Below are 24,519 nucleotides of genomic sequence, written 5' to 3' on the forward strand. Positions count from 1 at the left end.
AGTTTCATATCATATCAGGCCCAGTGTTCAGACTTCTGTATTTCATAGAACACATGAATTACAAAATCAAATCTTCTACCGGAAACTTCTTGTGGTCCACCCTAATCAGAAGCAAACAGGGAAGGGAATTCTGGGAAATGTAGTTCAATCTAGCTAAATTGACATATTACAGAGTCAACACAGGGATGCAAGTTCAAGGTGTCTCCAGTGTATGTTCAACTAGTTCAGCAACTCACACTCTCGTACATGGAAAGTAAAAGATAAACAAATGTGGCAAATGTTAATGACGGTTGTTACCTAAGTGAAGGATTTGCAGGTATTTATTTTATTATTCTTTAAATTTTATGTAGGCTTGAAATTTTTCCCATGTTGCGATGAAATAATAATAAAATAGTTCCGTAAAAATAAAGAAATAACAACAAAAAGAAACCAGTTAGACTTTTGCCTAAAGATTGGAACTAAAATAAGAAAGTTTAACTTGGTTTTGTAAGGGTTTTCCTCACTCTTTTCTCTCACACGGAAAACACTTTTAAATTGGTATTTTTATTTTTAAAGCTTGCTTTAGAAGTAGATGGAAATGATTTATATTATATATGTATGTATTTTTTTTCTTTATAATGATTAGTTGAGCTCAATAGCGCTGCTGATCCTTTCCTTATTTAATGAATAAGAGAGGAGAGGCATTTCCTTAGCTTGTGCATAGCCAATCTTAGGAGCCACTTTTTCTGTCTCAGGATTCAATCCATAAGGCTCAGCAAGTTATAAGGCCACAACATAACAGCCAATACTTGGGAGATCTTTTAGAAATTGAGAGGAATTTCTCTAATCTCAGTATCTACATCTATTATGCAAAAATTCAGTTCTGATTTTTAAATTACATGTTTGTGTTTTCCATAGTTGGGATTTCAAAAGACTTCCAAATAATTAAGAAAAAAAGAAAAAAGTACAGAGACTGGTTCATCTACTGTGGGAGGCAGAAAATTTATGGGCAAATACACTACTCTGGAAAATTCTTGGTACATCTTTAGTTATTTAGTGTTAATACACAAAGACAGATTTTATATATACATATATATATACATACACACACATATATATGTGTTTATATATAAATATGTATTTATATATTATATAGTATATTTATTATATTTATTATATATTATTTATATATTTATACATATATATATTTCTTATAAACCCAAAAATCACAGGATTAATTCAGATTCTGATTATTTTTTTGTTTCATCACTGCCTGATAAATGGTAGGCTAGGTGTTTAGGAAAATAGCCTTTGAATAAATTAAATTAGGGACCATGCATTCTAGCATCCTGTTACTTGGAAATTTCAAGTACTGTTAAGAAGATGACTTGAGGGTGCCTGAGTGTCTCAAGATGGTTAAGCATCTGCCTTCGGCTCAGGTCATGATTCCAGGGTCCTGTGATTGAGTCCTGAATCAGGCTCCCTGCTTCACGGGGAGCCTGCTTCTCCCTCTCCCTCTGCCTGCCACTCCCCCTTCTTGAGCTCTTTCACTTTCTCTCTCAAATAAATAATTAAAATCTTTAAAAAAAAGTTAAGAAGACAGGAATCAACTGAAAGAATATAGCAGATGAAAAGATAGTAATTCTGTGCAGTTTTCCAACTTTCTAGTGCATTTTAAATACTTAACTTCTAAATACTGAGCTACCCATTTTTCTTTCTGTTCCTTGGGCAGTGATAGAAAACGTTAAGTGCATGCACATAGGTTTTTTGTATACTATGTAAAGGTAGCATGTTTTTTTCTTTTTTTTTTTATCAAATAGAACTTCTCAAACAGTTCTATTTATTCTAACTTCAATTAGTTTTTCATACTTTTTTCATTCATTCTAATTAAAATTTTTGTTAAACTACTCAGTAATGCATTTATAAGCATTCTTAGGGTGATTACCAAAATATTTAATTTCATCAGTTATGTGCTGCTTCTTGTTTCTTTTTTGAGGATTATCTTAACATCCAAACTCTGTAGACACATTAATACTGGGGAATTTGAATAGTAACATCATTTTATGTCATAAACACAAAGGACAGAATATATACAACATATGCAGAATATGACTATTATTTACTGATTAACACTGAATCTTATAAAGTCTTGTCATTAATTATCATGCATTAAAAGTATATGCTAAAATATGTCCATTAATTTAGTTTATAGAGCTCTCTAAAACCTGTCACTCAAATCCCATTATTGTGACCTGAGCTATGAGGAGGAATTCACTAGGCTTTATGGTTCAGAACAATACTGAAGCTTTCAATTCTTTTATCTTTTTTTTGTACACTTCGGGAGAATATTTCAGAGTGAGGGATTTGCAATTTACTAGGAGAGATCTCAACCAAGCGACACAAGGCAAGTTATTCTTGCGATTTGAAGAAACAAAGCATACTTTATTCACTAGTCCCGTATCCCTCTGTGTTGACATTATAGGATTATAGTATTTAAGATAGAGTGATAGTATAGTAAAGTATTCTGATAAGCCCTTTCTCTTGAGTTTTACTCGCTGAGAAGAAATATATATTTTGTCATGCTTTCCCAGCATGTTTTTTTTAAATATAAGGCAAGTATAAGTTTGAATTCAAAAGGCATGTTAACTAAAATATCAATCAGTAGTTGTACTGCCAAATATCTTGCTAGAATTCTCAGTGCTAAGATTTGTGCTTTAATGGGGATTAGCAGAAATAGGCCTATTGAGTATTACATTATTTATCCTATTATTATTCTTCAAGACTTGCTTTATTGGTAACACTATTATATTCCTCTTTAATTCTCATCCAGCTCTGTAATGATCTAAGTTCCTCATTTTTGTTAATGAAGGGCAGCAGGCAGGGAAAATGAATTCCCCGTAATCCTTTACTCTAGCCTCTGGTGAATTGACTTTCCTTGTATTCATTGAAATGTGTTATCTCATTTATCTAGAAACCTCAATGACTTTTAGAAGAAACTGCATCTGAATGTGACTTGGATAAACATGAGCTAATAACTCAAAGTAAATGTCTTTCCCTTTGCCCTATGGATATAATTTGTTAATATTAAATGACCTTATGTTTTGGGAACATTAAAATGGAGAAAAACAGATGCTACATGGAACATTTAAGAGCACAGATGAAGTAAAGCTCATAACAACAAAGATATTATTTTGCTTTCAAACGTGAGGTCAGGGACCAAAAAGGTGTGTGTGTGTGTGTGTGTGTGTGTGTGTGTGTGTGTGTGTAGGAGGAGGAGGAGAAGGAGGAGTATGTGTATGTTTGTATGTATGTATGTATGTAGGTAACATTAGCTTTGAAGGTACTATGTGCCAGGCACTATTCCTATATAGAATGTACTTGTATTTTATCATGTCACTTTCACAACCAGCACTTGAGGAAATGTAGTTATAAGAAGCAGATCCTTAAAGAAAATGTAGACTTAGTTGTGGAGGAAGTGTGTGGGATAGGAAACCGTTAGTTTGTGGGTGTAGGGCTCCTAAAGCCTTCCCTATTATTTCTCAGAACCTAGAATAAATTGACACAAAGACAGTGAGGGTACTTTGTGGAAACTTGATAACGACTGAATGTGAACATGTTAGAGTTTGTTGCTCACTTCTTTTTGCCTTGGTCGTAATACAACATAAGGCAGAGAAATTCTGGTTCCAGGTCACCAGTCTCAGTGCTATTAGGAACAACTATGCAATTTTGTATCTCTGTTGCTTGAATCATTTTTTTGCATTTAGTTTTAGGTTGCTGAAGATCAGATAAACAATTCATGGAATATGCAGAAATGAATGTTAACTACATTAACAAATGCCAGTGTTAGCCAGTGTTAGCCATAGGTTGAAGTAAAATTTAGGCACAGGTAAGAGTTCTTGAGAGCATAAGTGTGGATGATAATGTTTAAATACAGGAAGTGTATTTGCCCTTCTGTACGCATTAGGGCTCACCATAAGCATATAGCATTGTCTAGATGCAAGCTATAGATCACCTCATTAGATCAGGTATACCTCATCATTCTTGGAGTTGCACAGGGAAAAATAAAATTATTGGTGTACTTTGCACTAAACAATTATTTTAACATTCACAGCTTATACAGGCTAACAGAGCTTGGTCCAAGTATATCATCAAAAACAAAAATCAAATTAGTAAAGAGGTTGACTTTTTCAGTCAGACCATTACTATAGGAATAGCACCCCAGATTTAGATATCATAGTGTCTCAGCAGGATGGGTATACCTTAGGATTTGTGGGGAGGAGTAGAGAAGGTACAGGTTTAGAGATCGGATTGCTTTGTAAAAATAGGAAGCTCCAGCCAGCTGTATGGGAAACGTTTATTTCTGTGTCCAGTTAGTTTCAGGGGGCAAAAAAGTTCTAATCTCAGCTAATCATTCATCAAACCAGGAACAGGGAGTTTGATGATCTGTGTCTGACTTGTCAGCAGGTTCATGCAGAAAGGAAAAGGTCTGTGTTTGCCTTGTTACAGGCAAACAAGGGAGTCACTGTGAGTCTTAATGGAAGCAATGAGAAAGAGTGGACAGTGAGTCTTACCTAAGTCATATGGTGCAAGTGGTTGGGTTTTGCAGTAAGCCATTTCCCAGAACACAAAATGGTGCTGGTAGAGGGGGTTGAAACACAAAAAACTGGGTATATTTCTTTAATTTTCCCTGTTTTGGGGGATCAAAGAGCTGTGTTAAATTTCTATATTGTCAGTATTTCTAAACCTAGGGCTATGAAATAGGGCCAAGAGCCATTCCTCCAGATGACTCTGCAAGTTATACCTTCAGACTTGTAGGAGTATCTATCACGTCATTAGGTCAGAGAAATAGAGACACGGGAGAGTTGTTTGTATAACTAGGAATCTATACCCCTGGGTCTTTTAAAAACTTTTTACATAGGATCTCTATCTCTCTCCATTTTCTCAATGTGAAGATTCTACTTCAAGGATGAGGTTTTTATGTAACATGAGCTATCAGGGCAATTTTCCAAGATTATAGAAGAAAATCCTTCTTCTTTACTGAGTGCCATTGTTCATCTGTTCTGAGATCAAAGCCATTACCAGGACAAAAATGAGGACAGATGGCAATAACCAGAGATCTTCATTAAGGAAAAATGTCAGACCCACTGATCTGGGAGTAGTCTGCCTGAAGATGACTTATGACAAAAAGAGTCCCCAACTAAATTGATAAGCAGTCCAATAAGGTGCTGTGTTATCAGAAATCTCAAAGCAGAAAAAAAGTATTGTGACTAATTTAACTAACCGAGTTTGGAGGCTACCAGTCAGGAGTGAGTAGTTGTAATGATACTGTACCTAAGCCCACCCTCATGGGGGACTCTTCATTACCTTTTTATTTTTATTTATTTTTTTAAGATTTTATTTATTTATTAGACAGAGATAGAGACAGCCAGCGAGAGAGGGAACACAAGCAAGAGGAGTGGGAGAGGAAGAAGCAAGCTCAGAGCAGATGAGCCCGATGTGGGGCTCGAGGTGGGGCTCGATCCCACAACGCCGGGATCACGCCCTGAGCCAAAGGCAGACCCTTAACCGCTGTGCCACCCAGGCGCCCCCATTACCTTTTTAAAGTAAACCTTTGATCACAACTGACAAGTGAAACTCTTGCAGCATGGAGCAATACTAGACCAAACTTCAGACTCAGTGAGGGAGGTTGTTTGTCTGTTTTGTTTGCTATGGAATACTCAATACCTAGAACAGTGTCTAGTATATGGAAAGTGCTAAATCATAATTATTCAATTAATTAATTCAAGAGTTGAAGAGTTGAATGGATAGGTAGATGCCGAGAAACTAGTCCATCTCCAAAGAACTCAGTCCATAAACAGATTCCAATGATGTTCTTTAGATCTTTTCACTCACAAAACAAATCTTTATACAATTCACAGAGTGAGATAGGATATATCAATATGTTTTGGGGATATTTTTCTTTCATTTCTACTTTCTTAATGTGAATATTTTCCCATAGTCCTCTTTTTTTTTCATATCATATAGCTTTTTGTTTGGTTTTGTTGCCATTTTAGGATCACAGGAAGTCTTCCATGTCCCTGTGTGTTAATATAGCCCCAAAGTTTCTCTTAATTCCATCTTTGTAATTTAGTTTATTTCTATGGAATATGTGTTTCCATTTTTTTTTGGAGGAATACATTAAATTCAGTATGTCACCAAGTACTGGACAATTATTTGGCTATATGTTCAATGTATTAATGAATTCAGTGTGTAGGTTTTTGTCTCTGGCACAATGTCTGATATATTTGTAATTAATGCAAATTAAATCAAAGCTGTAGCTTTTATAATCAACCTCAGTTTCCTTTGTTATTTTCATTCAAAATATATATTAATTGAAAGTACACAATAATAACCAAATAACCTAAAAGACTAGTTGGAAACATTTACTAATATACATTACAGGTACCCAGGTAGTTGGTAAATCAGTCACTAAATATAATGACTGATACAATATACAGATATGATTACTATTGATTTCTGTTTATATAAATTTGCACTTACATCTACAATTTGAAAAAAAATATGTATTATAGTGAATTATCTTCATATCTCATAAGAAATTTAAAAAACATATCTATGATGTCATAAATGACTATATTTGTGTCATTTTACTCTTGATGAAGGCAAAATACACCCTTGTTAAAATTATTTCTTCATGGTTTTCAAATACAAGTTTATAAGGTCAGTTTGGTTGCAAGAAAATATTTGCTAACAAAGTCAAAATTAATTATAAACAGGAAAATGGAGTTTCCTTTGTGGATAATTTCCTATATTATCCAATACTTATAAAAGAGCCATCAAAGAAAATTGCTCATTAATTGTACATTAGGAAATTATCCCCGAGTCTTTGCTAATTTCTTTTTGACAGATTTAGCCACAATTCCCATGACAGAAAATGTAAGTCAACAATGAGATAATGCCAGTTGGGTTCTCATAAATTTCTTCTCAATCAACACTTTCCTACATACTTCACTAGCTCTATCTCATCTTCAGTATTAAAGAGGAACAGTAGGAAAATAAATGTGTTGTGTTTCACTGTATGCATGCCTTATAAAAATAAGTTCTCACTTATGAGAGAGCCTTTTTCGGTCATCTGCACAGAAGGGGGTAAGTGATCAAAATATTGAGCAGGAAATAACATGGATAAAAAGTACTAATGAATACCAGGTGTTTTATGAGATTCATTTTTTTCTTAAATTATGCATGTGTCAATATACTGCCTATAAAAAATGCTTTTAGTAACATAACTATTCTGCTTAGCATGGAAATAACACACTAACCAATTATCTATAATGACTAGCCCACTGGGACAGAAAGATTTATAGATGGAGAAGCCAGTATAACAAAAGAATAAATTTGATCTGCCTGAGTTGGACTTAGTAGTACTGCTTTTATTATCTTTATTCTAATTTTTGCGAGTGGGATATCTATCATCTATCTATCTATCTATCTATCATCTATCTATCTATCTATCTATCTATCTATCTATCTATCATCTATCTATCCATCCATCTAGCTATCTGTTACTTTTCTATTGTGCAATTATAATTGCTTTGTTCTTTCTGAGACACACATTTCATCATTATTTAACACTTAGTAACTACTTAAAATGTGATAAGCAATGTATAGAATAAAAGAAATATAGGAGATGAAGCATGGGAAAAATCCAGCAACTGACAGTAATTTGATATTATTGAATATAAACATTTATTAGGTGTCACCAGAGTAGTTCTAAAAGAGAAGAGTTCTGCATGAAATGTTCAGGAAGAATTGATAACTGCCTTCTATTATTTAAGACAGTTGAAGCAGGGAATATAATGGGGGAGCTGTGAGATGTTTTTCCATTTCATTATTGGCAGAAAGTTTTGTAAAGAAAAAGATGCCTGGGGCGCCAGGGTGGCACAGCGGTTGGGCGTCTGCCTTCGGCTCAGGGCGTGATCCCGGCGTTATGGGATCGAGCCCCACATCAGGCTCCTCTGCTATGAGCCTGCTTCTTCCTCTCCCACTCCCCCTGCTTGTGTTCCCTCTCTCACTGGCTGTCTCTGTCTCTGTCAAATAAATAAATAAAATCTTAAAAAAAAAAAAAAGAAAAAGATGCCTGATATGGTTCCAATTGTTAGAGTGAACCCTACATTTTTATGTTGAAGCATTCTCTATTAGTAATTTATAAATACTGCAGGCCATAAATAATTTGTAATATGTATTTAAATTAAACATTTAAAAAATTAAAATATGTATTAGAAGAAAATAGAAATTTTTTCAATAGAAAAAAATTACATTTATTAACAGTTGTTTGGTATAATACAATTTGGTTAATACCCAATCTCTTTATTACTCATACCCATTTCCAGCTTACCAAACTTCTGTAAAATTTAGGGGAAAAATGCAATGAACTACACACTGAAATTATGTTTGTGTTGAAAGTAAATTTGCTTTTTTTATTAATAATTTATAAAGCAGTTGTCATAAAATTAAAAATAAAATCAAATAAAATACTTTAATGAGAGTTTGAATTTAATTTTTTTGCTAAAAAGATTTTTAAACATTTGACATTATAATGAATATATATTTTCCTTACCTAACTAGATAATATTAATAAAATTTTTCATATAATAAATAGCTCATATTTAAAAGCTTGGAATATATTTGTGTATGTTCCAAATATAGTTTACCCTGAAGAGAATAAAACATTACTAAATAAGCCTGTAAATTTTTTAAATCACCGATAGATGGCAGTATTAGTTTATATTTTAAGTTGCTTTAAGTACTTTGGCCCTCTATTCTAACACTGCCTTGAAATCAATGTTGACTTAAAATTGTTATATTTAAGTTTAATCAGCAACATTCACCAAAGTTAAATGTAAATATGTATGCATATATGTTTGTGTATATATTTGTATATATATACAGACACATGCATATTCATATGTATCAATACACATTTTTATATTTATATGTTATATTAGATACTGTTTCAGTGTAACATATTATTAAAAACTTAGGAACAAATATTCATTATTTCACATAGTTTCTGAGGGTCAGGAATCCTAGTATGGCATAGCTGGATGGTTCTGGCTTAGTGTCTCTCATGAGTTGTTAGTCAGGGTTTTAATGACCTGAAGGGGCCTGGCAATCACTCTAAACTCATTCAGAGCGCTGATTGCACAAAGCTTCTGTTCCTTGCTTTGTGGGTCTCTCCATAATGCTGCTTATGTGACATGAATGCTGGCCTTCCCAGAGTGAGTGGAGAGAATGAGAACACAAGTGAGCAAGAGGGCCCAAAAGAGAGCTCCCTTGAGTCTCTATAACCTGACTTCAGGAGTGGCATACTCTCACTTCCATTTACTCTATTGGTCACATAGACCTACCCTGGCATAATCTGAGAAAGGACTACACCAGGGTGGTGCAAATACCAGTGGGAATGGAGAGATGCATCTTGGGGGCTGGTTATATATTCATACATAGCCTCTTTAAACTCAATATTGCTACTCTTATGTCAGGTTCAATATTTCTATTTCTATAATTGCAAATGCCCTTTTTCTATCTTTCTACTCAACAGATTTCCTTTTACCTCCTGTCATCCTTCCTTCCTACTGACACCTGTCATGACCAAACAAAAGTGAAATGCACGTATACGCATAAATGTGCTTTTTAAAAAAAACATGCTTTCTTCATTGGGATATTATTAAAACTTTTGGAAATAGAATGTCAGAGAAAAGTATTTATTATTCCCTAATAAAATAGTATCTTCTCATCACAGAAGGCTTTATCTAGAATAAAAGTCTTTCTGGATTTCTAATTTACCTTTGGTTTATCCATGACAACTTTCCTTTGCTAGGGAATGTAGTTCAACACCTCTTCAGAGTCAAAATACGTTTGTCTATTGGAGGAAAAGCAGTTGTCACAGATAAAATGAACACATTGGGGTAAGGAGTGTAGGGGCAGAGTTATAAAACTTTTAAAAAATCAATTCTACATAAAAACAACTGTAATAATGTTTTAAAACAAAACTATGGTGTTAATAGGATAGTGGCTAGATAGTGGTAAAAAACAAAGAGTGTGAGAAGGAGACAAAGAAAGAGAGTGCTTAACCAAAAAAAAGAAAATAATAATTGAATTTGAAAGTGCTTTCTGGCTTACAGGTTATGTCCATCGGGGTTCAGTTGAAGAAACCAAACCACTGTTAAACAGAAAAAAAATTAACTCAAATTTCATGATTACAAATTCATTGCGATTTGTCAAGGAAAGTTTTAGTCTGGATCTCCCTGGAAGGACTCTCAACATCCTTTAAAACTGATCAGTGAAGGAGCTTTTACCTGAGACACAACTAAAAAGGTATCAGAAAACTACCATGGAAAATTCCAAGTTAAAAAATTTACTGAATTTGTGATTTATCAGTATGAAAGATGGGATGACTGTAGCTGTCAATACAATTGCCTCTAAACACCTATGAAGCTAGAGATTGGACAGTTCAGTGTTACTGTAGAAAATTCCCATATCATTACAATCTAGCAAAGAGAAGATATCCAAATATAAATGAAAGCGGACTTCTGTTTTATTTGCATATTTTACACCTCATGTGAATGCATGCAAATGGCAGTTCCTAATACATATTAAGAACCCTGTCTATAGGAACATCTGAGAAATGTACTGTTCATTTTCCAGACCTTGTAGAATCTAGGAGGTGTCAAGCATGGATGTTAAATAGCAACGGACCATATGCAACATGCAAAATATTTGTTTCAAGTAAGTGATGTTTTCTCCACAGCCTCTCTCTTTCTCCTTGATAATTTCTCTGCATATCTCTAGAGTTAGTTAAAACACACTCCATGTTTCTGCTACCACTTTTTTGTAATAGCACACTCAATAAAAAATAGATTTTAATATATTCTGTTGAAAAAATAATTATCTCCCTCCTTGAAGAATTGTTAGATTATCAAAAGGGGGTGTTTAAATGACTCTTCCATGCCCAGGACAAAGCTGGTTCTCTGGCAAATACTCTGTCTTTAAGAATATCTATACCTGAGGAGCACGTGGGTGGCACAGCGGTTAAGTGTCTGCCTTTGGCTCAGGGCATGATCCCAGCGTTTGGGATCAGGCTCCACATCAGGCTCTTCCGCTATGAGCCTGCTTCTTCCTCTCCCACTCCCCCTGCTTGTGTTCTCTCTCTCGCTGGCTGTCTCTATCTCTGTCGAATGAATAAATATATAAAATCTTAAAAAAAAAAAGAATACCTATACCTGAAAATACATAAGAAAAAATAATTAACATATACTAGTTACTGAGTATTCATTATGAAATTATAGTCATTAACCATTGTAATAACTGTGTAAAATAAATATTACCATTTTACAGATGAAGACACAAATTTTATAAACTTCAAAAAACTTGCCTAAGATTATACAGTAACCAAACTGAAGATTCACTGCCACAATCCTGTTTTCATTCTAGTGTAGAAAGATCATCACTGTATGTTCTAAGTACTTTGATACATTTAAATTCATCCATACATATTAACTATAATTCATATTTCATATGAAATCTAGAACTTTGTCCTAAACGAAACTACCCATTGTGATTAAAATTTCCTTGCTTCAAGGGGTGAAAAATGAAAAGGGGTATGAGGAGAGGGAGGGTGAAAAGCACAGGATTTTGTTTATTTTTAATCTCAACAATTTACTTCTAGTTTTATGACTAATGTAATAGATTTAAAATCTTGATTATTTTCTCTCAAACTATGCAGAGAATAGTAAGTTGGTCATAGGTTTTGGCTGCATTGTAACAGTCAACAACTTAATTTAATTTATGACATAAAGGCTTTATTTTCCTAGTGTAATACTAAGTACAAGGGAAAATAGTTCAGGATTGGTATATCCATCCGTCTCTGCCATTCTTAGCATAAGACTGTTTCTCCTCACAGTTGTGATCTGGCGGTTCCCCTACTGGTCATCACATCTGTCCTCCAGGCAGGTAGCCAGCAAAAGGGCAAATGATCAAGAGCAGAACGTAGGAGGTAAAGAGAGAAGTCAGCTGAACCTGTCCTCTTTTAAATAGCTTGCCCAAAAGTCCAACCCAGAAACTTTGGCTCATATTTCATTCAGCAGGACCATATGTCACAGCTACATGTTACATGGGGAAAATATGATCAGTGAAGAAACACTTAAGGGACTTATAAATTAATGTTATTTAGTTTGGAGTAGAAGATTTTTAGTAAATTAATAACAGAAATGGCTATCCGAAAATGTTAAATACCTAGCTTTCTAGGACCTTGGAAAACTAAGTATTTAAATTGGATTTGTTTCTGCTCTGTAAATAGCAACGTTCTTACAGTAAGTAAAAAGGGAGAATGGATTTTTGGAAGCACTGTCTGTAACACTCTTATAGTATTATGATGACCCCAAAGCATAGTTGTTAATCCAGTTTTATTGGCTAATACTCTATTTGCTAGGGTTAAAATACATCAAACACTATAAAAAATCCCAAAAGCTGGGGCGCCTGGGTAGCGCAGTCGTTAAGCGTCTGCCTTTGGCTCAGGGCGTGATCCCCGCGTTGCGGGATCAAGTCCCATCGGGCTCCTCCGCTGGGAGCCTGCTTCTTCCTCTCCCACTCCCCCTGCTGTGTTCTCTCTCTCTCGCTGGCTGTCTCTCTGTCACATAAATAAATAAAATCTTTGAAAAAAAAAATCCCAAAAGCTAGTTAGTAAAGTTCATACCCAGAAATCAGAACCTTCACTGCTGCACATGTTTTACTGTCTAAAGTAAGTCACATAGTCATACTGAACATCAAAGAGTAGACAAAAACAGATGTGGCCCTATCATAACTAACATATGTGCCTGCCTTTTCTAAGTAACTATAAAACTTCATGAGTGTATATAAACTAACTTTATTACAAAGTTGGAAAGTGAAAAGTGCTATGAAAGAATTATAGAAGAGAGGTCATTGAGCAGTTAGCAATTGCCTCATTAATAATCATACAATAAAAACTTAATGAATCCACCAATACTAAGTACTTCTGTACAGATAGAAGTAACAAATAAAGTTCTTGGTACAAGGATAGAATAAGAGTCTGTATATACTATATTCATTAGTTTATCAATATTATTGAAAATATTTTTTAAGAAGCACATATTTGCCATTGAATTGGATTGGGGGTACATTCAAACAGATAAGCAAGACCCCTAGTTTCATGGGAATTATAGGCAACTGGGGGTAGAGTGTGGCAAGTCATGGCATTGGAGATGAAGATCAGCCAAACTTCAATAGTGAAACCAAAAGAAATATCTAGATCACATTTAAACAGGCACAGCAATTCCTTGGTGAGAAGAATCTTAAAGTTTATATCATGACTCTTTGTATCATTTATATTTTAGTACATATGTATACTCACATGTACACTAATATCTACATAGTTCTCATCTCTTAGAACTTCAAAGAAAACTCTCAAATTGTTACATAAAGTTTGGGATTAATGGACCCTACTAGGTGTTATTTAGAATGTCCTAGCGGGTTATTTGTGATTATTCTGACCAAAGTGGGCAGAATTGTGGAAGAAAGACACCACAAGTTGGTTTTAGATTTTATATATAGAGATGTGAAACATGTTACATGCACATACACATACGTGTTTGTGAGGAAATTAGAGCTTGTGAGGAGACATTTAAATGATTTATAAAGGGCTTTTAATTAATTCAGGAAATAAAATGGGTTTGAATAAATTAATAGCAGAAAAATATTCTTGAAGTTATAAGGAACTACCTTTCCTTCATTTATATTTAACAAGGAAAATAAGAAATGGTCCTAACATGCAACAATAGAGATTTATATACCAAGGGAAAAATACTTGCAGAACATTCCTAAAGAATAGAACATAACACTGAAGGACACATTGTAATTAGCAATGATAGGGCTATGAAAAATAAACGTATCTGATAAACTAGGTGTTGACATGATGTGATATGTTCAAAGTGTATACACATATATAAAAATACACGAATTTAAGGAAGGAAAGGAAGGAAGGCTAGTGAAAACATCTGGATTCAGATTGAAATAAGAAAAGAAAATGAGAGAGAACAACAGCAACAAAAATGTTGCTGTTTATGTATAACAGACACTGACAAGAAACAAAGTCATCTAATAATTTTACTGTTACCTATTTACTATTAAATTGTTTCAGACGTGGGATATAAGTAGTGATGACTTGTAAATTAAAGTATGCAAGAAGTGGATGAGTCAAATACTTACTGATTTGTATTAACTTTTATCAATACTGGGACCAAAAGTGAAGATAGCATTAAGTAGGAATAGAAATGACAGAAAGTTTAGAAATTTAGAATATCATTCTAGGTTGTCAAGTTAACAAAAGAAAATAATACTAAACACTGTTGAACCATATGTCCAAGATTTAAGATTTGAGAAAATTCATTAATATGACAGAAGATTACTTATCTGTAATTGGTTAATTAAATAGCTGTAAGTAAAAGTTAGAGGAATACTTCTTTTCATTAGAAGTTAGAATTTTCAAGCCTCTCTAATTTGCCAGATTTAAATAGGTTCCTGAAAAGTAATAGACTAGTAGTGTTTTTTAAAAAAAAGTTGAAGGAGAATTAGAAAAATGTGTCCAAAGATTATAATGTGGAGTGGGAATTGAACTAGATGACCTCAGATTATTTTTATAATTATAAATTGTTAAGAAAGAATGTGTTGTATGTCCTGTGTTATTTAATAAATTTAAATCTGTTTGTTAAGGACTGAAAAATGTAATAATTGCCAGAAAATTTTCCCCAAATCTGTTACGAACTACTGATTTTAAATAATGAAATCACATTTTAAAGATTGAAGACATTGTTTTCAAATTTTCTACTTCTTTCCAAAAAACACATCTTGAGTCTGCTAATCTCTTCTATTAGAATATTGAAAGATTTAGGGGCACTGGCCCCCTGCGTTGTTGACAATCTGTGTATAACTTTTGACTTCCTCAAAACCTAACTACTTGTAGCCTACTGTTGACTGGAAGCCTTAACAATAAACAGTAGGTTAACACATATTTTATATGTTATATGTCTTATTTTGATATACAAGTATATTTTTACAAATATTTGTACAAAAGCCCAAGTTGTATGTCCCTGCCTACCTTCTGTCCTTTCTCTTTTGCTCGCTAGAATCAAGTCACACTGGCCCACTTTCAGTTTCCTATGTGAAATAGCTTGTATTTCTGGCATAGGCAATTTCCCTTACCTTGGAAGCCATGCTTCTTCATCTCTATTAGTTAACAAATCTTTATCCTTCAGATGTCCTGAAGAGGTACTCTGTGAAATCCAATCTAAGTTATTTGCTTCTGGTATTGTCTCTCACAAATTTGTTTTTCCTTTGGAAACATTTTACATTTTAAATTTATTATGTATATATTATTATTTGTTTAATCAAATAATGCATACAAATGGGACTTTGGTATAACAAGTGCTACCACAGTATATATTATTATTTGTTGAATCAAATAATGCATATGAATGGGACTTTGGTATAACAAGTGCTACCACAGTACTTCTATTCAATAGTTCGAATTGTGACAGGACAAGTGTTTCAGATATGATAGAACAGAATAGCTTTTATAGAAATAAATAATGCTAAACTATGGACAAATTTTAAGAAAAGAACTATTTGAAGACACTGTAGAGTAAACAAAAGCATTCAGAAACTGGAGTGAATTTACCTTTTACCAAAGGGACCTATACTGTGGAATTAAGCAGGTGTGCAGCACTTTCCTCCCTCCTGCTCCCCACCCCAGGGCTCATCCCAATCTACAAGTGATGAACCAAACTCAACTGGAAAGCCTCAGCCACACTGGAGAACAGTGGAGGAGGTTTGGGACTGATAGTATAAATGGAAGTTGAAGACATCTGAAGAGGACAGAGAAACGGCAGTAATCCAAAAGATGTGTAGAAACTCACTTCAAATCTTAATTGAGCAGTGAACTAACTGCATGTGAGGATGAGATTTCAAGAAGCCCAAGGGGGAAAGAGAATGCTGAATGAGTTGCCATTTCATCTCTATATGGAGAAGACACTATTTAGAATTTGGATCCCACACTAACTTAGAGGGAATTGGTATAGAAGTTGGGCTTTGTCTTCAGAAAATCAGCAGGATCATGCCTGGAGAATCAAAGACTAAGGAGTTCACCCTGGGGTTAATGACACAAATGAAACAGACTTGTCCAAGCAAAGTCCACAAGTTCAAGGCTATCCATCAATAATTTAATCATTTTCATCCATCAATAATTCAATCATTTTCTAGAATAAAACTCAACCCTCATATAAAGAATATAACAGAAATCATTTTTTTAAAGCATGGAGCCTAATGTGGGGCTTGAACTCACGATCCTGAGTCAAAGACCAGAGTTGATATCAAGAGTCAGATGCTTAACTGACTGAGCCCTGCCCACTTGCCCCCAGAGATCATTTTTATAATGCATCTTCCACAATGTCTAGATTTATATGAAGTTCTAGAATAAGCAGACTCATCTATAATGATATAAATTAGAACAGTGCTTTCTTGACTGAGGGGGATTATTAAGTAGAAAATGGTCTAAGAGAACTTGTGATTATGATTATGTTGTTTATATTAATTTGGGTGTTGATTACATAGGTAAATTCATTTGTCAAAATTTATCAGACATTACAGTTAAATCTGTGAATTCATTTTATGTAAATTATATGTACAGTGAATAAATTAATGAATTGAAGTATTTCCCCTGGCTTGTAAATAATATGTAAAAACGCTATTGTATATTCATTGCTCATAAATTAGAAAAAATAGCTAAAATCATAATTCATGTAACAGTAGCCAAGATTTCTTTGGTTTGTGCTTTTTTCTCTAATGCTATATACACATAGTTCTCCAATAAGTCAGAATCCCAATTTAACAGTTCTTTTCTTTGTCTTCTAATTTATTATTGCCTTCTAATTTAGAGCACTATCACCATCTTCACCCTTTGATTTGAGTGTAAGTAGCATGAAGGTGTGGCAATAAATACATTATGGATTGGTAATTCAGTGATTCTCATTCATAATACATTCTGGATCACTGAACTACTAAGCATCAATTTCACAATAAACTGCCTCCTGCTCTCTGCTTCATTTCTCACTCTTCAGGCCCCACCTCATATACAGCAATAATAGAAATGAAATCTCTTTCAGAATGACACATACATGGAATATACACGGTACATGAAATATGTCATTTTCAAAGAGGAAACCCTGTAGAGTTAAAATCCTGCAGTTTAAAAAGGAGAATAAAAAATATACAATTTCTCTTCATAAAAGGAGTTGCAGGATGGTTTTTCAGATCTAAGCAGAGACCCTTCAAGATACACTGTGTGCTTTTGATTTACATATTTTACTTCCATTGAGGAACTTTAGGTTTGTCTTCTGTAAACAGAAGTACTGGGTTTGGTCTCTAAAGAGAAATTTAAGAAGTATATCACATAATGGAATTTGTCTCTCTCTTTTTTTTTAGGTTGAATTTGTCTCTTTAATTGTACTTCACAGTTTCATATCAAATATCTAATCTATATGTAGACTATTTTTGATCATTTAGTTTTAATGCAAAAAACACTAAAGAATAATAAATTATTTCATCATCCTGTCTCACAAATGAAATAATGTTATAGTACTTTTGGTAAAAGTACACTGGAATGCATGTATTTATAAATCTTTATTTTGACACGAATCTATTGGGATAAAACTTGAGGGTAAGCATGAATGATTTTAATTTCTTAAATCCTTCTCCTCTAGAATCAAGATGCATTTAGAAGTTTTTGGTTTCACAATATTTTCTTCTTAGTTTTGTAGATTAAAGAACCGTATAAATTAAAGATGATTGATACCCGAGCCTTAATTTTATAAGAAAGTGGACATTATTCCAGAGTGGGGAAGTAAACTGCCAGCTCACAGCTAGTTAAAGAGAAAAATAGAGCTCAAACACCACATTCCAATAATATACATCTTAGACTCTGAACATTTAAGCATTTTCTCATGTAATTCTTTATGCTTCATGTTTTTCCTTTCATATGATATGCTTTGAGCAAATCCAAGCCTCAGCATAAATCTAGAACTAATTCACTTATGTGAGTTAACATTCTGACCTGGAACACATCTTCTCAGATGAAAGAGGGGAACGATTGGACATGGTTTATGCTGCATGAAATTTAAATAGAGACGCATCTAGAAATATTTCCTTAGAGTCAGGAAAGCTATTATTGTATTATTTGTTTAAAGTTTCTTTTCTAATAAGAAACCTTTTTTATTTTAATCTCTCTATGCAGACCTAACTCTACTGACAGAGACACAGAGCTTTTAAATTACAGACTTCAGTATTTTTAAGTACACTTAGCACAGGCTTTCTAAAATGATTTTCAAACCATCTTCACTTCATTCACATAATACTATTCTCTGAATTTTTATCTTTTAGTTATGATTAGGTAATTCTTCCATACGAAGAATATATTGAGATTGAACATATGTATATCAAATGAATTAGTATTTGAAGCAAAATTGAGCTCATCCTTTTCTGTATTTTTACTAGTAAAGTGGTGACATTTGGGGACAATATTTCTATGTCCCTTTTAAGATTTAAATTTCTTGAGATACTCTGTATTCATTTATTCTTTGAGAGTTAAGAATCAGGCCTTAGTCTATAAGCCAGTGGACCCTCATAATTCAGTCATAATCATTGGTGTTTTCCCTAAGCTATCCAGCATGACAAATATTTATTGCCACTAGATATGACAGTATTTTCAAGCTCAAGGAAGCAGGTTATGAACAATTTTAGATTTTTCTTCAGAGAAAATATAAGGAAAGGGATTGAAAAAGTTGAGAGGCACTATTTTTTATGTGAATTTTTGTGAGTTGAGAAATTACTGTTTTTTTCTTCATACAGCTTTAAGATCATCTATTATACAAAAATGTCACTACTGCTATATTATATGTATGTTGTTATTCATATTTATGAATTATTTTGAATATTTTTTATTTCACCAAAATATGCTAGTAGCCTCAAATTCTTCAATGAAGCATGATGGTTAATTTAATGTATCAACTTGTCTGAGTAACAGTGCCCAAATATTTGGTCAAAATTATTCTGGATGTTCCTGTACAAGAAGTTTTTGGATGCGATTATCATTTACATGATGGATTTTGAGTAAAGCAGCCCTCTATATGTGGGTGGTCCTCATCCTATCAGTTGAAGGCCTCAGTAAAACAGACTGATCTCCTCAGAGTAAGAAGGAACTCTGCTAAGACTGTCTTTGGTCTCTGCAACTCTTTCCTGGGTCTCTAGTTTGCTAGCCTATCCTGAAAATTTTGGATTTCTCAAGCTTCCATAATCATATGACCCAATTCTTTAAAATTTCTTCTCTCTCTCTCTCTCAATAGATATATACACACAATCTTTGAATAATAATGTTGAATGAAACCTTAATGGGGATATGGGAATTACTAGCAAAAAATATTTTTTAAATTAAATCTGAAAAATTAATATCATATATTATATATGCTGTATATGATATAGTATATATAAGATACATATATTTCATGTATGTATATTATGAGTTGATTCTGTTTTTCTGAGGAACCCTAGCAGAGAGTATTGTAAATTACACAATCATTGAAAAACTGGATTTACTATTACTAACACTACCCTTAAAGCCAGCTTTTCCAATCTTCATATTTTTAATAAGATCAGTAACATCTCACACACTTGTAAGTATTAAATTGCTTTTATATGAGTTATAAACATGACCTGCAACTTTATTTAAACTAAAAGTTTAGATTTGAAATTATAAATTGAGGTATTTAGGTAGAATCCTCCTTATTTCTTAAATGGCTTTGCTCCCTTTTTTTGATTCACTTTTCTCAACCTCTGATGACAAAGGAACTTTGCATCTCACCTACAGACTCAAGATAAAGTGTTATTAGCAGGAGTTTTCTATGAGAAAATTGCATTGAGCCATAGGGGCTCTCCAGATCTCACTGTGTTACAAATGGGGATTTTAGGAGGGTTGAGGGAAATAAACTACTCAGACTCACAGTGGAGAATATTTGAGACATGAAAGAGGAGGATCAAGATAATACTGGAGATCCCTCTTACCCATGATTTCAAACTTTCTGCAGTTTCAGTTACCCGCAGTGAACCCTGGTTCAGAAGTATATGATTTTCCTTCTGACCATTGTCAGAAGGTCAATAATACCCTAATACTGCCTCACAGTGCCTTCATCATTCACTTCATCTCATCAGGTAGGCATTTTATCATCTCACATCATCACAAGAAGATGGGTGAGTACAGTACAATAAGATATTTTGAGAGAGAGACCACATTCACATGACTTTTAACTACATTGTTATAATTGTTTTATTTCATTATTAGTTTTGCTGTTAATCTCTTACTGTGCTTAATGTGTAGATTACACTCATTCATAGGGATGTGTGTATCAGAAAAAAACATAGTATATAGAGGGTTCTGTACTCCACAGTTTCAGGCATCCACTGGGGTCTTGGAATGTATCCCCCACAGAAAAGGGGGGGCCTACAGTATTAGTGTCAATTTTTTTTCCCTTTCAGAAGTGTCTTTAGATTTTGCTCTGAAGATATATGAGGAAAATATGTGAAAATCTTAACTCATTTTACTGACTTTTTAAGGCAACTTATTACATGTGAATGAGATTTTTGAATGATTTATTGTAGCAGTGGAATAAAAAATAACCCAATTTTAGTAAGATAAAAAATACCATATCTATTACAATTAACAGGTTCAAGTGGGCCATGTATCTAGCTAATAGCCCATTTAGCCTCCGGCATTTGTACAAGTAATTGCTTGCTTTGCCCATGCTATCATGTCTTGCATTACCATTACTATTAGAATCATTAATTGCCTATTTGGCTGTTTCAACTTGCACAGATGTCGTAGCAATAATTAGATATTCTGACCATTTTCCTCTACAACTGTCCCATTTTTTTCTTTAATTTTAACGCAAGAATTTAGGACTATCCTTATTTTGCCCAAGTCATATTCCTTTGTTTGGTTAATCATAATTGATTGCATAATCACAGATTGATTTAACTTTTTTCATATTTTTTTTGCTACTGACCCCCATATCCCCATGAGTTCTCACTCAATATTATTTTTCAAAGATTGTTTCTCATCTGGTTTCCCAAAGCAAGCACATCGAACCAAAGGATTTCAGTATCAAAAGAGTCTAATCAGGAGTCTACTATTCATATTGGTCTGATATTCAGCACTGACTATGTAATTATGGAACTCAGTGCTAAATGAAAGTATAGAGCTTCTCACCCCCAAAATTAAGAATTTCAAAACAGTAACTGAAGAACATTAAACTAATCCTTCAGAGCATGGTTCTATGTGTAACTGGCCTGTTCACACACAAGGCCAATTTGAATTCCTTTCTTATCATCCTTACCAAACGGTTATTGGACCTCTGTTTACACATTTCCAGGCAGAAAATTCATTAATTCTCAAAGCCATCCATTCCTTAAGTCAGCAGTTGTGTTTATTAGAGATTTATTCCTTATCTTTTTAAAATAAGGGGGGGGGTGATGCCATATGATAAAATACTGATACTTATTATAATTGTTTATTACTTGCTTTATCACATTTTTATTTTATTCAGTGTTTCCAAGGCAAATATGGGAAAGGAACTAAGATGATTTGACTATCCTTCCCACTTTGTTACCATTACTACCTTCATCTTCTTTACTAAATAGTTCTTTCCTCTCTCCTAAAGCTAGAGTGAACATCACTAACAATACCTCTAATAATGGTTTTTAAAAGGAAATGAATAGAGTAGGAGATGAGGGGTAAAAATGATATGATTCCATCCAACCTAAGTGTTGCTGAGCACAAATTATATAGAGAATGCATAGTGTTAGAGTCCTGGCACTGATAGAAATTCCAAATGTTAGAATTAAACCATTGCCAAATTAAACCAGTACTGATGGACTTGTTGTTCACTGTTGTGCAAGCAATGAAAGAAACTGAAGATTCTATATTCGTTTTGATGTATCTGATTAGACAACTAGATGCATTATTTTCATGTACCCAGTCTTACTGATATGTTCACATTCATCTCGTTGGTCAGTACGTAGAAGAATCACATCATTTTAGACACTTAAAAAAAGACATTTGTATTCCATGTTCTCGTTAATCCTGGTATGTATAACTGGCATGAGCTCTTTTTCCTTGTCTATTGTAAGAAATTTTGTTTGTCCTTATAGGACTTTCTTTTACCCTTAATTCTGAATCTCTTCCTCTCTCTCCAATTAGATAGAATCTCTTTCTCATTTGAATCATTTTTAAAATTTGGTTTGATCATTCCTTATTGCAATTCTTACCTTACCCACCATTTATACTTGAGGTATAGTTGAAGCAACTTGAAGGCCTTCTTCATAGCATATAATATTGCCCTTATCAAATATTTATTTCATTTATTGAGCAAAATATGATTAACCATAATTTTGCTTTTTGATTTTGATTAATGCTTATTGAATTTGGTTATAACACATGCAAAAAAATCCAAAAAAACAAAAAAGTAACTATACATCCAAAATCAGAAAGAATAGAGCACTGCTAGTTTTAGATTTTTCCAGTTTTCTATGTATAAATATTTTGGTGTTAAAGTCAAATAAATATTTATCTTTGACATGAAATTAATTTATAAATCATATCAAAATGTGAAAGATTATTTGTTGATTTTAAACAAATAAAAGTCTCTATTATATTGAAACATACCTGTATAAAAATCACTTTAACAAGGTAATTTCTGACACTTGCATAATTTTATGATTACAAGTAGCATAAGCTAAGCAACTATTAATACTAACATATAAATAGAGCTCTGGTGAAATCTTTTTTTCTCCCATTTTGAATAAACCCATGACTTAAAAAATACGTATATATTTTTTTCTGATTGAAGGGTAATTTAATCATAGATTTTAAAGGAACTTGTGACATATTGAACCATCATCAAAAATTTTTTTAAATGGTCATAGTATTAAAATTGAGATTTTGTTACTAAACCCTTTATTAAAACACAAGGCATCAAAATCCCTGAGCTCAAATAATTTTTATATACTTCCACTTTAAAAAACCTATAGATGTTGCTATAATTTTAAATCTTATCTACCAGAAAGAGTTATATATTTTACTTTATAATATTGTATTACTAAGTAAAATAATATTTCACTGTCATGATTATATATAATTTAAACTTAATATAACAAAGTATTCACCAATATATTTTTAATTTCTTCAAATAATCTTAAAATTTAAATTCAGGAACTGTTTTTCAATATGGTTATCAGAATCATCTGTTTTGTACTGTTTTAATATAAGCCCTTTACAGATGATTAGATGGATTTATTTTTTCTCATATAGTTACTGATCCTATTTTGTCTTTTATAAAAGATTTGTCCTTATGGAATGATATGCTTAAATTAAATATTTCAATGTCAGATTTTGAAATAAGCATTCTTTGTATTTTCTCATAGATAATGGGAAACTACTCTGTCAGTTATAACTTAATGAAGATGTATTTTCTATTTTTTGTAGCATTTTATGTATTTTATTGATCCAACAAAATTTATTGAGTTTTTACTATGCTCCTGGGAGGATGCTAAGTACTGAAGATAGATATATGAAGACAAATTGCTGAAATGCTATGGAAGCACAGAAAACAGAACAACTTTCTCTGGGGAAGTTGAGGAAGAATGCAGATGTTATATTTAAAATTAACTTAAAATTATTTGGATTGAAGAAGATATGAAAGGATGTATACACCAAGTTAAAGTAACAGCATGTAAATTTATTCATTTTCAGTAAAAAATAGCTATTGAGTATCTATATTATGCCAGGCACCTATGAGGCAGTGAGCTTCACCATGGACTAGAATGTGCAGAACATTCAAAGATGATTAACTGTGGTAGGAGCAATAAGGTTGGAGGTTGGGTCTGAAAGGTGTTGGCATAAAATGAAAATGGGCAAATAGGTTGAGGACAGAATGTTCCAAGATATGGAATTTGGATTTTATATTATATATAATAAAGTTCTTCAGCAGCTGGGTGGCACAAACCATTTTACTTTTAGAAAGATAACTCTGACAGCTATATGGAGAATGAACTAGAGTGAGGGAGAAATAGGGTGTCAGTTAAGAGAGTTATGAGGCTATTATTGTAATCGTCCAAGGGAGAAATGATGAGGACCCAGACCTGGGTAGTGACAGGTGAATGGAGAGGATAGACTGGTTTTGAGAGACATGTTTGAGGAGGAATTGATAGCATTTGGTGACAGAGCATTTTACTGTCAGTCATAGTAAAAGTGCTTTACGATAAGAAATACATAATATGAAAACATATGTACTATAGCTCTTTATTGGTATTCTTGATTTCATAATTATTTTGATGAGGTTGAATGATATATATATATATATATATATA

Source organism: Ailuropoda melanoleuca, chromosome 5 (genome assembly GCF_002007445.2).
Source record: "Ailuropoda melanoleuca isolate Jingjing chromosome 5, ASM200744v2, whole genome shotgun sequence".
Classification (NCBI taxonomy): Eukaryota; Metazoa; Chordata; class Mammalia; order Carnivora; family Ursidae; genus Ailuropoda; species Ailuropoda melanoleuca.